At 41.2% G+C, this 16,846-nt stretch overlaps 1 protein-coding gene across 2 annotated transcripts in view; it reads right to left on the minus strand.

Moving 5' to 3' along the window:
* Window positions 1-10,565, minus strand: part of LOC132524858 (cytochrome c oxidase assembly factor 1 homolog) — a 100,960-nt gene extending 90,395 nt beyond the window's left edge. Inside the window, exon 1 of one of the 2 annotated variants that reach the window (XM_060157366.1) lies at window positions 10,417-10,565. The gene's annotated coding sequence lies outside the window, so the exon portion shown is untranslated. The remainder of the gene's footprint in view (window positions 1-10,416) is intronic. The other variant, XM_060157364.1, reaches the window with a different exon arrangement.
* Window positions 10,566-16,846: the final 6,281 nt, after the last annotated feature.

Below are 16,846 nucleotides of genomic sequence, written 5' to 3' on the forward strand. Positions count from 1 at the left end.
TCTTCATTTTTAACAAGTATCTTAAGTGACTGTGTCACAGGTAGTCTCAAAACACACTTTCAAACACTAAACTAGAAGACAGTCAGTAGAAAGTGCCCAGAAGAGTGAAAACACTGAGAAATACTTGAAGAAGCTGAGAAGGTTTATCAAGGGGAATATGCTGGGAGCTACAAAAGCTACTTCAACAGCTAAAGAGCTAATGGCGGAAGAGAAGTTAGGCTTGTTCTCTATGCCTCCAAGGAAAGTTAGAACCAGTGTGGGAAAACTGCAAACCAGAGATCTGGTACAAGATAGAGAAGGACTTCTTAACAGACAAAACTATCCCAAAAAGGAATGAACTGCCCTGGGAAGCAAGAAACTCAAGAACAGGCTGCACAACTATCACTTATTCGGGATGCCACCAATAGCATCTAAGCCCCAGATGGTGGTGTGGTCCAACTGGTTGCTGAGGCAAGACTCACACACGTGAAAAACAAAGAATGCATAATTAAACGCTAGAAGGATGAAATTACAAAAATAGAGTCATTTTAGACACACTGAGTGAAAGCTCTCAAATACAAAGGATTAGCCACACTTGGAATATAAGAGGTAATGGCTGCCTGGTCCTAAATTTCCTTTTCTTAGTCAGAATATAATTTTTTTTCCCCACATAGAATCTGAACTGAGGTGTGCATTTATCCCTAGATTTATGTTGAGGTGTTGAAAAGTGACAAAGCGATGAGTTCTTGATTGCTATGAAAATGTCCCCATGAGCCACAAACTTTAATTACTAAGCCATAATTTCTTTACCTAAAATGCATGTTGGCTTAAAAACAGGTCTCCCTGTTCTATTCTCCTCCCCTCCTCCAATCAAGGAATAAAGAGAGGACGGAGCACAGTGAACAAGGGAACTGACATGATGTGAGGCTGTAGCAGTAAGCAGAGGCCAGATCAGGGGGTGGGGCTGGAAGGGAGGATTGTTGTGGATCAAGTTAAATATTTCAGGTTTATTCTAAGTATAAAGGCAAACCATAGAAGAGTTTCAAGCAGGAGTTTGACGTGATCAGATTTTATATTTTTTAGAATATCTTTTGTGTGAAAAATAAAGTATTAACACATTTGGGCATACCAATTAGAAAGCAATATCCAGGTGAGAGAGAAAGGTTGTGTGGACTAGGATGACAGAGGTAGAAATGAAGTAACCAGGTTTGAGAAATTCTACCTGAGAGGCAGAAATAAGAGAATGCTGAGAGGTCTTAAAGATGATCCCAAGTACCCTGCATGAGCATCTGGATAAATGGTGGACCCAGTGCCCAGGGAAGTATATACTGTCAGATGTAAACTGATGGAAGTATAAGGAGAAAGGGAATCCCTTTTCGAGTGGATTAGGTTTGAAAACCTGTGAGTCACCTAAGTGTGAATGTCTCACAAGCTCCACTTCATCATTTCTCACTGAGTATCTCCATTAAAGCTTCAAACTCAGGATGCTGGCAATCAAAATCTGTTTCTTCTGCATCTGCTCCATCTGCTGATTAATTAATGCCACCAGCTGTGAGGGATGTTACAGATGGAGTTCCTACCTGCGACAAAGAAGGTTGAAATATAAAACACCTGAGGTCTCACTGATACGACTGATTCTGTGACTCACAGATTCATCCATAACACTGGAGTTATTCTTGCCACAAAGGTTAACCTTAAAGTTAACTCGTACCTCTGCAAACATTTAAAACTATTTGAAAACAAATATGAAAGAATTAAAGGATGATTTTATCCACAGACTGCTTTGCTAGAAATAAGACAGACTTTGGAACGGATCCAAAGAAAACAGATTCTAGAGTTAAATGTTAATTCTTAATTAACTGTCCTGTTTTCCTGAAGTAAAAACTTAATTATTGATATTTTCCAGCAGACGATCTTTACGTCCTATTATAGCACAACACTGCCACCTTCTGGAAGGAATCACAAGGAAAATGTTTTTATTCCTAATCAAGTTTGTGAGAAAGTCTGCAAGTTTCTGAAAGAAAATGAAAAGGGATTATGTTTATTTTATCCTTTTTAGCCCCATCACATTTGGATAAAAATCACTGGTAAAGAGAAAAAAAAAGGGACACAACCTTACTGTTTCCCTAAATAAAAAGCACAAAATGACATTTACTTTTTTGGTTTTGCTTACCTGGGTAAGGGAAAGGTGATGGTGAAGAGATAGCACACGGTAGTTTTTGAGGTGAGGTATACCTTGGTTATAGTTGCCGTTACACAAATCTATACATGTATTAAAATCTACAGAACTAAGGGGCTTCCTGGTGGCACAGTGGTTAAGAATCCACCTGCCAATGCAGGGGACACAGGTTCAAGCCCTGATCCAGGAAGATCCCACATGCGGCCGAGCAACTAAGCCCGTGAGCCACAACTACTGAGCCTGTGCTCTACAGCCCACGAGCCACAACTACTGAGCCCACGTGCCACAACTACTGAAGCCCACGCGCCTAGAGCCCGTGCTCCGCAACAAGAGAAGCCACCGCAATGAGAAGCCTGTGCACCACAACGAAGAGTAGCCCCCGCTCACCGCAACTAAAAGCCTGCGTGCAGCCGCAAAGACCCAACACAGGCAAAACTAAAGTAAAATAAATTTATTAAAAAAATAAAAATTCACAGAACTAAACCAAAAGGTGAAACAGTCAATTTTACTATATGATAATTGTTAAAAGACAGATGCAGACTAAGAGAATAAAAATAGTGCCATATGTTTATAGAAAGGAGAAAAAATCATAAAGTTAAAATGCAAAAGTATTCACATAAAATTCAATAGTTTTGCCATTTATAGCCCAAAGGCCTGTGGCCCAAATAAAATTTGAAAGGTCCTAATCTAACATAAGCATGTTGAAATATTTAAATATGGACCTGGAAGTGTTTCTAAAGGCTACTGACGTACACTCGAAGTAAATCCCTAGTATCGAAAAGTCTAATGAAAGGTAACAATCTATTACCAAAAACTAGGAATTAATATTCACCTTTGTCTGGTAACCTCAAAAAAAAAAATCTTACAAAGGCATTTTTATGGGACTGTGTTTTGTCTCACTCAAAGAGCTGAGGCATAAACAGGCCAAGGTGGGTACTCAGCATCTATGTAGCTTGGTATTTGCTGGACGCTAGGGAAATCACATACAAATCTAAGTTATATTCAAGTTCCAAGAGTCTGGAGCATCCAAATGCATTTGGGGACCTTTCTAGTGCATCTGTAGATGCCAAATGCCATAAGGTGCCAAGAGCCCACAAGATGGACGATCAGGTGAGAGCCCAGATGACAAATGGACGCAAACTGAGAACAAAAGTCACATTAACATATTTGTTCCTTCCATCTCTCCTGATAATACGCATGCTGTTTACCATGGGGTGTGGGCTGTAACAGTGATGAGGAAATACTAAACAGGAGTGTATGAAAGATGTTGCAAATGATGGGAAGGGGAAGAGGGAGGGTTTGGCAGGCATGAGATCTTAGTTTTCTAAGATCTGGTTGAGTTATACTGCTGTCTATCTACACTTCCCCATTTATCTCAGGGAGGCCAGTTACTGAGAGGGATCCCCGTACCCAAAACAACTTACACTTCCAACATCAGGGGAATCGTTGAAAAAATGCTTGTACAGTAATAACAGAATAATAGTGGCCATTTCCCATCCTTCACTAGTTAATGACATGGATACCTTTGCACCGGCAGAGGTGAACTTGCTTGTCAGAAGCAGCAGTATTCACAGCATACCTGAGTAACTGCCAGAGTATCCAACTAAAGCAGCAGAAGGGTAACAGAACAATCCAGAACTTTGCAACAAGTATGCGAACTCACCTCCATCTTACCATCTGCCATGATGAGTAATTTGCCCAAAAAGACTGAATACACAGAGTTAACAAAACAAAAAAAAAAAACAGGAGCTTAGATCATAAAGAAGTTTAGGATTTGGGAACCTATCCAGATAAACCTGTTATTTAATCTGAATTCTAGTACATAATTTTAAAACTCCAAGATCTCCAAGTCCTAAGACAAAAACCCCTACATCCCTTCAACTAGGAGATGGCTCTTTGAATTTATAGTTTTAGAAAGGTAAATGTGGTAATTAATACTTGCCTAAATTACACATTTTATTTAAATCTCATATTTTATGTGAATGACAAAAACACTGAAGCATATGAATGTTCCTCAAAATATTAAACAGAGAATTATCCTATGACCCAGCAATTCCACTTACGGTACACACTCAAAAGAGCTCAGAGATAACTGTACCAATGTTCATAGAAGCACTAGTCATAATAGCCAAAAGATGTAAACAACCCAAATGTCTATGAACTAATAAATGGATAAACAAAATATGATATATGCATACAATGGAATATTATTTACCCTTAAAAAGGAAGAAAATTCTGCAATATGCTACAATATGGATGAACCTTAAAGACATTATACAAAATGAAATAAATCTGACACAAAAGGACAAATATTTTATGATTCCAGAGGCAAAAGGTAGAATGGTGGTTACAAGGGGCTGGAGAGAGGGGGGAACGGGGAGTTATTATTTAACAGGTATACAGGGTTTCGGTTTAGGAAAATGAAAGTTCTGGAGAGGATGGTGGTGACAGTTGCACAACAACGTGAATGTACTTAATGTCAATGAATTGTACACTTAAAATGGTTAGAATGCTAAGTTTCATGTTCTGTACATTTTACCACAATTTAAAAAAAAACAAACACTAGAGCAAGAAACACAGAGTCCTCCTAACAAATCAGGCCATAGGGAAACAATGAAGCCCTAGATATTGCATGTAAAATAGAAATGCAAATTTTCTAAGGAGATACACAGTATATAGCTCTCCTCAGTTACTCAAAATGTTCAGAGACCCTAAAAATACCTGAATTACTACTACCTTTAAACCAATGAAATGGGAAAAACAAACACTAAAATAACGTTAACAGGATTTTATAAAACTACTGTTCCCAGCATGCCCCAATCAATACAGAACCAGCAGTTACATTCAAGCTCTGCACACATAAAATCTTCAAATAAACTTCTGCTGGCATGTAATAAGTACCTACTATTTGATGACCAACTGTACAATACAGCTCTCACAAATCTAATGCAGTAGACTAAACATGACGATGAGAATAAGGAAATAACTTCTAGGAGTCCGTTTGAAATAGAAAATTAAATGAACCAATAAAGCTGAAGCAGATTTTAGCATATTTTTCAAGGCAGAGAGACAGGGAGGCACAAGTGTCTGAAACAATGAATGCTCTATAGGCACACCTTGGAGATATTGTGGGTTCAGCTCCAGAATACAACAACAAAGCTAATATTGCAATAAAGTGAGTCACACAAATTTTTTGGTTTCCCAGTGCCTATAAAAGTTATGTTTACGGCTTCCCTGGTGGCGCAGTGGTTGAGAGTCCGCCTGCCGATGCAGGGGACACGGGTTCGTGCCCCGGTCCGGGAAGATCCCACATGCCGTGGAGCGGCTGGGCCTGTGAGCCATGGCCGCTGAACCTGCGCGTCCGGAGCCTGTGCTCCGCGAAGGGAGAGGCCACAACAGTGAGAGGCCCGCGTACCACAAAAAAAAAAAAAAAAAAGTTATGTTTATACTATACTGCAGTCTATTAAGTGTGCAATAGCATCGTATCTTAAAAAAAGCCAATGTACATAATTTTAAAATACTTTATTGCTAGAAAATGCTAACCACCATGTGAGCTTTCAGACGGTTGTAATCTTCGTGCTGGTGGAGGGTCTTGCGTTGGTGTTGGTGGCTGCTGACTGATCAGGGTGGTGGATGCTGAAGGCTGGGGTGGCCGTGGCCATTTCTTAAAACAAGACAACAATGAAGTCCGCCGCATCGATTCACTCTTCCGTTCCCAAATGATCTCTACAGCAGGCAATGCTGTTCGACAGCATTTTACCCACAGGAGAACTTCTTTCAAAATTGGAGCCAATCCTCTCAAACCCTGCCACTGATTTATCAACTAAGTCTATGTAATATTCTAAATCTTTTGTTATCATTTCAACAATCTTCACAGCATCTTCACCAGGAGTGGATTCCATCTCAAGAAACCACTTTCTTTGCTCATCCATAAGAAGCAACTCCTCATCCACTAAAGTTTTATTCTGAGATCACAGCAGTTCACTCACATCTTTAGGTTCCACTTCTAATTCTAGCTCTCTTGCTCTTTCTACCACATCTGTAGTTATATCCTCCACTGAAGTCTTGAACCCCTCAAAGTTATCCATGAGGTTTGGAATCAACTTCTTCCAAATTCCTGTTAATATTTTTACCTCTTCCTATAAATCATCAATGTTCTTAATGGCAACTAAAATGGTGAATCCTTTCCAGAAGGTTTTCAATTGACTTCACCCAGGTCCATCAGAGGAATCACCATCTCTGGCAGCTCTACCCTTACAAAATGTATTTCTTAAATAGCAAGACTTGAGAGTCGAAATTACCCCTTGATCTATATGCTGCAGAATAGCTAACAGGCATGAAAACCACATTAATCTCATTGTACATCTCCATCAGAGCTCTTGGGTGGCCAGGTGCATTGTCAATGAGCCGCAGTACTTTGAAAGGACTCTTTTATTCTGAGCAGTAGGTCTCAACAGTGGGCTTAAAACAGCCAGTAAAGCATATTGTAAACAGATGTGATGTCATCCAGGCTTTGTTGTTCCATTTAAAGAGCACAGGCAGAGTAGATTTAGCATAATTCTTAAGGGCCCTAGGATTTTCGGAATGGTAAATGAGCACTGGCTTTAACCGAAAGTCACCAGCTGCATTAGCCCCTAACAGAGTCAGCCTGTCCTTTGAGGCCAAGCATTGATTTCTAACTATAAAAGTCCCGGATGGCATCTTCTTCCAAGATAAGGCTGTTTCATCTACATTGAAAATCCACTGTTTAGTGTAGCTACCTTCATTAATTACCTTAGCTAGATTTTCTGGATAACTTGCTACAGCTTCTACATCAGCACTTGTTGCTTCACCTTGCACTTTTGTTATGAAGACGGCTTCTTTCCTTAAACCTCATGAACCAACCTCTGCTGGCTTCAAACTTTTCTGCAGCTTCCTCACCTCTCTCAGCCGTCACAGAATTGAGGAGAGTTAGGGCCTTGCTCTGAAGTTAGGCTTCGGTTTAAGAGAGTGCTGTGGTTGGCTAGATCTTCTATCCAGACCACTAAAACTTTCTCCATATCAGCAATAAGGCTGTTTCGCTTTCTAATCATTTGTGTTCACTGGAGTAGCACTTTTCATCTCCTTCAAGAACTTCTCCTTTGCATTCACACCTTGGCTAACTGTTTTGTGCAAGAAGCCTAGCTTTCTATCTAGGCTTTTGACACGCCTTCCTCACCAGCTTGTCATTTCTAGCTTTTGACTTAAAGTGAGAGAAGTGCAATACTTGTTTTCACTTGAACACTTAAAGGCCAATGCAGGGTTATTAGCCTAATTTCAATATTGTTGTGTCTCAGGGAATAGGGAAGCCCAAGGAGAGGGAGAAACGGGGTAACGGTCAATTGGTGGAGCAGTCACAACACACATAACATTTCTCATTTAAGTTCACTGTCTTATATGGGCACGGTTCACGGCACCCCAAAACAATTACAATGGTAACATCAAGGATCACTGATGACAGATCACCATAACAAATATAATAATAATGAAAAAGTTTGAAACGTTGTGAGAATGACCACAATGTGACACAGAAACACCAAGTGAGCAAACGCTGTTGGAAAAATGGCACCAATAGACTTGCTCGATGCACGTTTGCCAGGGACCTTCCATTTGTAAAAAGCACAGTAACTGCGAAGCACAACAGAATGAAGCACAATAAAATAAGGCCTGCCTGTAAAGTTAAATATAGTACCATGGACTCAGATGTCACACTAAGCAGGGAACTACTGTGTCGGTTTCTGTAACTCCCATCATTTAAGAATAGGATATCCCAAACTACATCAGTACCCCAGAAGCCTTTTAAAGGAAAAGACGGACAGTCTTTGACTATACAGAAACGTAAAGCTTTAGCATAGTAAAAGATACAAAAACAAAGTTTACAAGCAAATAGACTGAAAATATCTGCCCCATATCTAACAGTCAATAGGTTAATATCTCTACACAAAGAACTCGTACAAATCAATACGGAAAAGACAAAACTCAGTAGGGAATGGGAAAATTATATAAACTGTTTCCACTTGCTGCATTTTTCAAATCTTAAAATGCTGCTCACAGGTTCTTCCCATCAGTTTTCCTGGGCCCAGTATTTCACACATAGTAATTCACTCTAAATTACTCCGCAGATCTATAACATGGTCTCTAGGAAGAGTAAAAATTAACCTCATGTGTTTTCCATTTACAGGAACTACAGCATAATCCACATAACTGTCATATATCTGATAAGGGCCTTGGACCTAGAATATATAAAGAACTCTTACAACTCAATGATAAAAAGCAAATAACCAAATTTTTAAATGGGCAAAGAATATGCATAGACATTTCTCCAAAGAAGATATACAAATGGCCAATAGCACATGAAAAGACGCTTAACTGTCATTAGGCATCAGGGAACTACAAATCAAAACCACAATGAGATACCACTTCACACCCACTAGGATGGCTTGAATTTAAGAAAAAAAAAAGAAAGCAGATAATGACAATTGTTGGCAAGGATGGGAAGAAATTAGAACCTTCATACACCGCTTACAGGAATATAAGATGGTGCAGCTGCTTTAAAGAAGTCTGGCATTTCCGCAAAATGTTAAACGTAGAATTACCATACAACCCAGCAATTCTACTCTTAGGTATATACCCAAGAGAAATGAAATCATGACGTTCACACAAAAACTTGTACATGAATGTTCACAGTAACATTATTTGTAAGAGCCAAAACAACCCAAATGTCCATCAACTGACCAATGGATAAATAAATCGTGGTATAGCCATACAATGAAATATTATCTAGCAATAAAAAGGAATGAAGTGCTGATACATGCTACAACATGGATGAACATGAATGTTAAGTGAAAGACAATCAAAAACGTCACATACTTTATGATTTCATTTATATGAATTGTCCAGAATAGCTGAATATATATTCAGTAGATTAACAGTTCCTTAGGTCTACGAGTGGGGTGGGGTAAGGAGGAAATCAGGAGAGCCTGCTAATGGGTACAGGGCTTCTTTTGGAAGTGATGAAAATGTTTTTAAATTGATTGGGGTGTTGGTTGCACAACTTTGTGAATGCACTAAAAATTTATGTGTATTTTATAATTCTACGGTATGTGAACTATATCTCAGTCAAGCTGTTATTTTTCAAAAGGACTATAGGTTGGGTTGGGTTTTTTTTCCACATTATATCCCCAGCTCCTAAAACAGTGCCCGCAATATCAGGAATTCAATAAATCTTGACTGAATGGAAAAAATAAATTACCAAATGTGGGTAAACCATTATAAAACCTTGTCATAGCCAAAGAGATGAAACTACTGCAGGTTGGCATGATAGGGGACAAACAGTGTGTGTGCTTCCATGAAAGGAGATGAGGCTGAAAAACTCAGCAGAATCAAGACCTTGAAGGGTCTTGAAGCCAGCCTAGGGAATTTGTATTATCCTGAAACAATGGAAAGACCGGTAAGATTTTAAGCAGAGGATTAACACGGTCAGATCTGTGTTTTAAATGTGTAAAGCCTAGGTAGAGAATTGCTACTGCTATCCAAAGGTGAAGTAGAGAAACACCGCTCAGGTGAGAGTAAGGAGGAATTAGGGGAAGAGACCAGGAGAAGCAAAATATATTTATGGATTTTTAAAATTACACACAGCTACCGAGCGCTCGTGCTCTCTCCCCCCTCCCTCCCTCTCTCTCTCTCTCACACACACACACACACACAGGCACAGACTATCACACACACTTACACAAACACCTGAAAATCACTTACACTGAAAATCACTTCTATCGTCAGCCCCTGTATGGAGCTCAAATGTGACGAGACAAAAACTATTAAGACCACCGAGCCAGAAAATTCCTTTCTACAATCATCTGGGCAAGGTCCTCCTCAGACTGTTGTAACTTGGGACCACCGACAAAATGCCCCGTTCCACCTCTTCGACAGGACCCCACCTCTTCACAAATGTGCTCCTGGGAACGCTCAGCAAGGACCACAGGGCTAGGCCACCGTTAGCTACAAAGGGGAGCGGAGGAGGGGAACCTTGTAGCATCCCGAGGCGCTAAGCCCACCACGGGCCCCCAGGCGCCAACCACGCTGTTGCGGGAGGTGGCGACCCGGCGACGACAGCAAGGTGGCCCCTGAGGGGCTCCCCCTGCAGCAGCCCACCCGGCGTGCAAACGCAGCCTTCAGGACTACGGGAACAAAAGCTTCTGGGGTGAGAGGGACCCGACTCTATCTCCCGCGGGGACGCTAACCTGTCCTCCGTAGAAGTACCACGCCGCGGCAAGCGTGACGACTCCTTCCGGACGTGGGGCGTGGGGCGTGGGGCGTGGGGAGTGGGCGGGGTAAAAGCCGGCGGGTGGCCACACTCCTCGAGGAGCAGTCGAGACTTCCGGCGTAGCCTCCTCGCGCGGCTAGAGAGTCGGGACGCGAGTGTAGCTGGAGGAGTGCGGATCCCCCCAGTTCCGGGTCCCGCGCTGAAATTAACTTAGCTGCCAGGCTTCTCGGAAACTCGTACGCCAGCCGGGAGGAGGTTTGTCTCCTCAAATCTCCGTTTTTTGTTTTCTGCGCTCCGTTAGCCTGCAACATAAATTCAGTCCAGCAGCGGTTGCCGAGGAAATTTAAACCGCTGTTTCGTGTTGTCCCTCGCAGGGATCTGGTGCTTTGGTTCACCTCCAAGTATGCGAAACCCCGGGCCATATGACCCCGGCTCTGGCATTAAAGTTCATCTTGCCCTATTCGGCTGAGAAATTTGGCAATACTCATTTTTTTATTCATTAAATATTTATTAAATTATTACTGTGCTCCAGGTAATGCATTGCTGAGAAAAAAAAAAACTAATGTTCTCTGTTCGCATGGAGTTTACTAGTAAAATGGATTAATAGTAGTATTTACCTAATAGATTTGTCCTGAGGATGTAAAGCGCTCCGAATAGTCTGGCACTTTGTAAGTGCTCAATAAATGCTAGTTATTATTGTTTTCATCTTGATCATTCCATTGCTATCGTCACTAGTAATAACGTCATCCTTTACTTTTTCAATGTCAAGCTTGGAGTGTTAACCTACGACCCAGGCCCTTAGACTCTTTAATCAGTAGAAATTGGTAAAGGCCAGAGGAGAATTCTAGGCAAGGCTTTGTGGGGCTCCTGCTGCAGCAGGAAGGAGTGAAAACAAGAAACAGGTGCAGCAGAATGAGCTGTTTGGGTCTTTAAATGGGGTAACAAGGAGGCCAGGTCCGTGGGCTGGGCAGGAGGCATAGTTTAGGTGGTCTGCCCACCCCTTTGGTGGTGCTGTGTGCAGGGATCACGTGCAGTACCCTTCTTCTGCTCACAGCACCTCAGAAGTGGCCGTCGGTTTGTGGACTTTTTGTATCTTATTGTTCATAATTGCCCCAACTGCACATGTGTGCAGTTTATTTTTAGTCCCTTATAGTTTCTCTGTATTCTATTGCTCCAGAAAATGAGACCAAGCACTCCAGTAAAGGGTCCCAGTTTCCAGCCTATCTCACAAGTACCTTTCCTCCACAAATCAATGAGTCTCACAATTGGTGAGTCACCTAAATTTGATGTGTTCCATAACCAGACTAACCAAGTTTAGTCCAAGGCAGTGGTCTTCAAATTCTTGATCACACATCTGCATTAGAAAACTAGATTATATACATGTACTATCTATGGTATTGATATGGTATTGATTCATGCTTACAAGAAAGTTTCCAACACATTCTCCTCTTGACATGGAAACTTCTAGCCCAACACTGACACCGGCAGCCATCTGGCAGCCCCAAGGGAGTAAAGCTGATGCTGAGGACCACTGCATGAAGTGATGGATTACCATTCCAAACCTGGAACTCACCCTCTTTCTGAACTTCTTCTAGGGATATCTAATACATTTTCTTATTGTTTTCTGAGAGATAGTATGATGATTAAATGAGTTAAAATAGAGATGGTAATGTTAGTGCTCAAAAATGTTAGTTATTACTACGATGCCTTATTGTTTGGAGTTGATTCTTTTAGATTTTCTAGGATTGCAATCATATCATTGAAATGGTTATAGTTTTACCTAATCCTTTCCAAATTTTCTACCTCTAATTTCTCATATCTAATTGCATTAGCTAGTATTTCCAGTAAAAATATTTAATAATAGTGAAGACAGTGAGCTTCCTTGTCTTATTCCTACCTTTAATGGGATATTGCTAGAATTTTCCCACTACGTATGTAGCTAGTTGTGGGGACTGAGGTACATATCACTTAGCATGTTAAGGAAGTATCCAGCTATTGAAAGAAAACAGGGAAAATTTTGACACAGATACTTTGAGAAAATAATTGAGCAGGCCATTACATCTTGTCATAAAAATAAGTGCAAACTAGACAATATTTACCACAAAGACACTAATAAAATTAGCATTAGCTAGGTTGGAATGAATGTCCTTTCTTACTTATCTTACATACTATCATCATGAAATTGAGTCCTGACTAGTTTGTTTATAAGAAATTCCATGGTAATTCCCTCAGTTTTAAACCTGGAAAAGTTCTTTGCAATCTCTAACAAAATGTCACCTTTAATCCAAAGTCTATGCTTGCTCTATATGTTTTTTATGGGAAATTGCATGGATCTACTATAGTTTTGTTATAAAGCTGTATCAGTTCAAATACGCTGGTTGTTGAAAATAGGGATGTTTTATAATGATAAAGAGGTTAGATCATCAAGAAGATATAATAATCCTAAACTTGTATGTAACTTATAGCAGAGGTTTGATATATATGAAACAAAAACTGAAAGAAGAATTAGAAAAATCAACAATTACAGTGGGTGACAACTTGACCTATTGATGTTTATAAAACACTTCACAAAAACCAAAATATACTTTTATAAGTGCACAGAATACTCATTATTATGCTGGTTCATAAAACAAGTTTCAATAAATTTAAATAGATTGAAATCATGCACAGTATGTTATCTAACCATAATATAATTAAATTAGAAATCAGTATCAGAAAGCTATTTGGGAAAACTCCAAGTATTTTGAAATTAAACAACATATTTCTGAATAACCCATGGGTCAAAGAAGAAATCACAAGGGAAACTGAAAAATATTTCGAATGAATAAAAATTTTAAAACATATCAAAAGCTGTGGAATGCAGTTAAAGCAGTGCTTAGAGGGAAAAATTATAACTTTCCATGTTTATATTAGGAAAGAAGGAAAGTCTAAATTAAATTATTTAAGCTTCCACTTTAAGAAATCAGGGGAAAACAAAAATAGTAGAAAGGAAAGAAAGACAATTTTGGAAATCAACTGAATATAAAAGCTGGTTCTTTTAAAAGTTTAGTAAAATGGGTGAACCTCTAGTTTAACTGAGCAGCCAAAAAGAAGGTGGGAGAGTCGCAAATTACCAATACCAGGAATGAGAGAAATCAGTACAGATCCTATAGAGATTAGTAGGAAAATAACAGGTTCTGCTTCCAATAATAGCTGAGTATTTCCCATTGAACCAAGGCAAAAACTGCAAACTATGAACCAAATAGAAAAAAATAAGCCCCTGAAGATACAGGAGAACACCAAAAAAGGCATATACTGGAGAGGAGTCAATGCTTATGAGAAAGAAATGGGACTCAGTGAGTTTTCCACTTTTATGGATTTTCACTTGAGGACAGGCCCCAGTTGTCACCCTCAGTCTTACTGGCTTGAAAAACCAGAAGACAGAGTATAGGACAACTACAACAGCTGGAAAGTAGGAGGACGTCCAAAAAGGAAATCCCAAGAAGGAGCGGAGTCAGGTAGAAGACCAAATTCTGTGTATAAACTGCCCATACTTCCAGCTGGCACCTGAAACACATGTGTAGAGCAAATTTTTGAGCTATGTAAGCCTCAAAAACTGACTACAGACATCAACTGAAGTCTGGTAAGAATGACAGAACTGAAAAGAGAAGTAGACAAATATTCACAATAACAGTTGGAGCTTTCAAACTTCTTCTCTTAGCAATTTAAGTTCTAGATTAAAATTTAGTAAAGACCCAGGATATCTGAATGGCATTATCAACCACCTCGACCTTATCAGTATCTCATAGAACACTGCACTCTATAGAATATACATACTTTTTAAATGTACATGATTTGCTCACCGAGATAAACCATATGCTGGTCTATGAAACCAGTCCCAATAAATTTTAAAAGACTGAAATCAGGCATTATATTTTCTAACAATAATGGAATTAAATTAGAAATAAATAACAGAAAAATATCTGGAAAACCCCGAAATAGTTGGAGATATTTAGGGGGCAATTAGAGCTTTAAATAATACTTGCTTTAAAAGAGATGGTGGGGCTTCCCTGGTGGCGCAGTGGTTGAGAGCCCGCCTGCCAATGCAGGGGACACGGGTTCGTGCCCCGGTCTGGGAGGATCCCACGTGCCGCGGAGTGGCTAGGCCCGTGAGCCATGGCCGCTGAGCCTGCGCGTCTGGGGCCTGTGCTCCGCAACGGGGGAGGCCACAGCAGTGAGAGGCCCGCGTACCGAAAAAAAAAAAAAAAAAGAGATGGTGAAAATCACAATCTGAGTTTCAACCTTAAGAAGCTAGAAAAACTGGTCAGCATCATGGCATTATGAGATGCTCCCTTTGCCTCTCCCCATCAATCTACAACCAGTAAAACATCCATAACTCAACAAAGGTGCCTCTACCAAACACATCAGGATGCCAGAGAATTCCACACATCTGTACACCTAAAGGTGGGTGGATGGAACAAATGGAAGTAGTGGAACCAGGGAAACAAAAAGGGTGATGTCTGTGACCCCAGACCCCCAGCTGCAAAGGTCGAACCTGCAGCCCCAGAGAATCCAGTTGCGTTGGGGGTAGTGCTCACCAACACTGGCCTCCCAGCTGCAGCGGTGACTTCAGCCACAGGGAACCAGAGAGCAGCAATAGCAGGGCCTGCAACCCTGTCCCTCCAGCCATGGAGGTGCCTGGAACTCAGGCCCCCACCTTCAGTGGCTGTGCCCGCAAACCCAACCACCCAGATCATGGTAGAGGCACTTGTAACCCTGGTTCCTCCCCCACCCTCCACCTCCCCTCACAGCAGCAGGAGACCCCAGATACAGCAGAGGCACCGCCATCTTGGTGCCCCAAGCAGCTTTGCCAGTGACACTAGCAGCAAAGGCACCAATGAGCCCAGAGGCACAAGCAACCACAATGAGAGCACCAAGCAACAGCTCTGAGAGTGCTGGTAGAGGGTGGAAAGTGCTGATTCTCAAGCAGGCAGCTCAAGTAAGAGAAACCAAAAACTTGTGCTATAGCACCACCTACTGGGAAACAAAAGAAAGGCCCCTAATTACTAACCTGCTGAATCATTAGGGTCACGTAAAACAAAACTGGCTGAGGAACAACTCATCAAGCATCATGAAAAACCACGGTAACATGGAATACCGTGAGCTAACTCATAGAGAATTCAAAATAGTTGTCATGAAGAAAGTCAAGCTACAAGAAAACTCAGAAAGGCAGTTCAGTGAACTCAGGAATGAAATTAATGAACAGAAGGAATACTTTACCAAAGAGGTTGAAACTCTAAAAAAGCACCAAACAGAAATTCTGGAGCTGAATAACTCAATACATAAGGTGAAGAACACAACAGAAAGCATTGGAAATAGAGCAGACCATATGGAAAAGAGAATTAGCAAGTTCAAAGACAGAAACCTAGAAATGATACAGGTAAAAGAGAAGAGACAACTAAAAAGAAAAGAAATTCTATGAGAACTATCGAACTCCATTAGAAAGGAAAACATTAGTATCCCAGAAGGAGAAGAGAGGGAGAAGGAAGCAGAGTTGATTTAAAGCAATAATAACTGAGAACATCTCGAACCTGGGGGAGGAACTGGGTACACAAGTCCACGGAAGCTAATAGAACACCTCAGTGCAAAAAGACTTTCTCCAAGACACATTATATTCAAACTGCCAAAAGTCAATGACAGGGGCTTCCCTGGTGGCGCAGTGGTTGAGAGTCCGCCTGCCGACGCGGGGGACACGGGTTCGTGCCCCGGTCCGGGAGATCCCATATGCCGCGGAGCGGCTGGGCCCGTGAGCCATGGCCGCTGAGCCTGCGTGTCCGGAGCCTGTGCTCCGCAACAGGAGAGGCCACAGCAGTGAGAGGCCCGCATACCGAAAAAAAAAAGAAAATTACAAATATGAAATGAAATAGGCATTATTTGTATTAGTAAAGACTGGGTTTTCCTGAAATATTAACTAGAGACTAGTCAAATAAATTACGATGCATCTGTTTTATGAAGCTCTGTGCAGCTATAAAAAGAAATAATGAATATCTCTTCACAGGGCCAGTCGATCTCCATGATATAGTGTTTAAAAAAAAAAAAAAAAAAAAACAAGAGTCAGAAGGGAGGGCTTCCCTGATGGTGCAGTGCTTGAGAATCCACCTGCCAATGCAGGGCACACGGTTCGAGCCCTGGTCCGGGGAGATCCCACATGCCGCAGACCAATAAAGCCCTTGCGCCACAACTACTGAGCCTGGGCTCTAGAGCTCGTGAACCACAACTACTGAGCCCGCATGCCACAACTACTGAAGCCCGTGCACCTAGAGCCCGTGCTCCGCAACAAGAGAAGCCACCGTAATGAGAAGCCCGCGCACCACAATGAAGAGTAGCCCCCGCTCGCCGCAACTAGAGAAAGCCCATGCGCAGCAATG

Source organism: Lagenorhynchus albirostris, chromosome 8, assembly GCF_949774975.1.
Source record: "Lagenorhynchus albirostris chromosome 8, mLagAlb1.1, whole genome shotgun sequence".
Lineage (NCBI taxonomy): Eukaryota > Metazoa > Chordata > Mammalia > Artiodactyla > Delphinidae > Lagenorhynchus > Lagenorhynchus albirostris.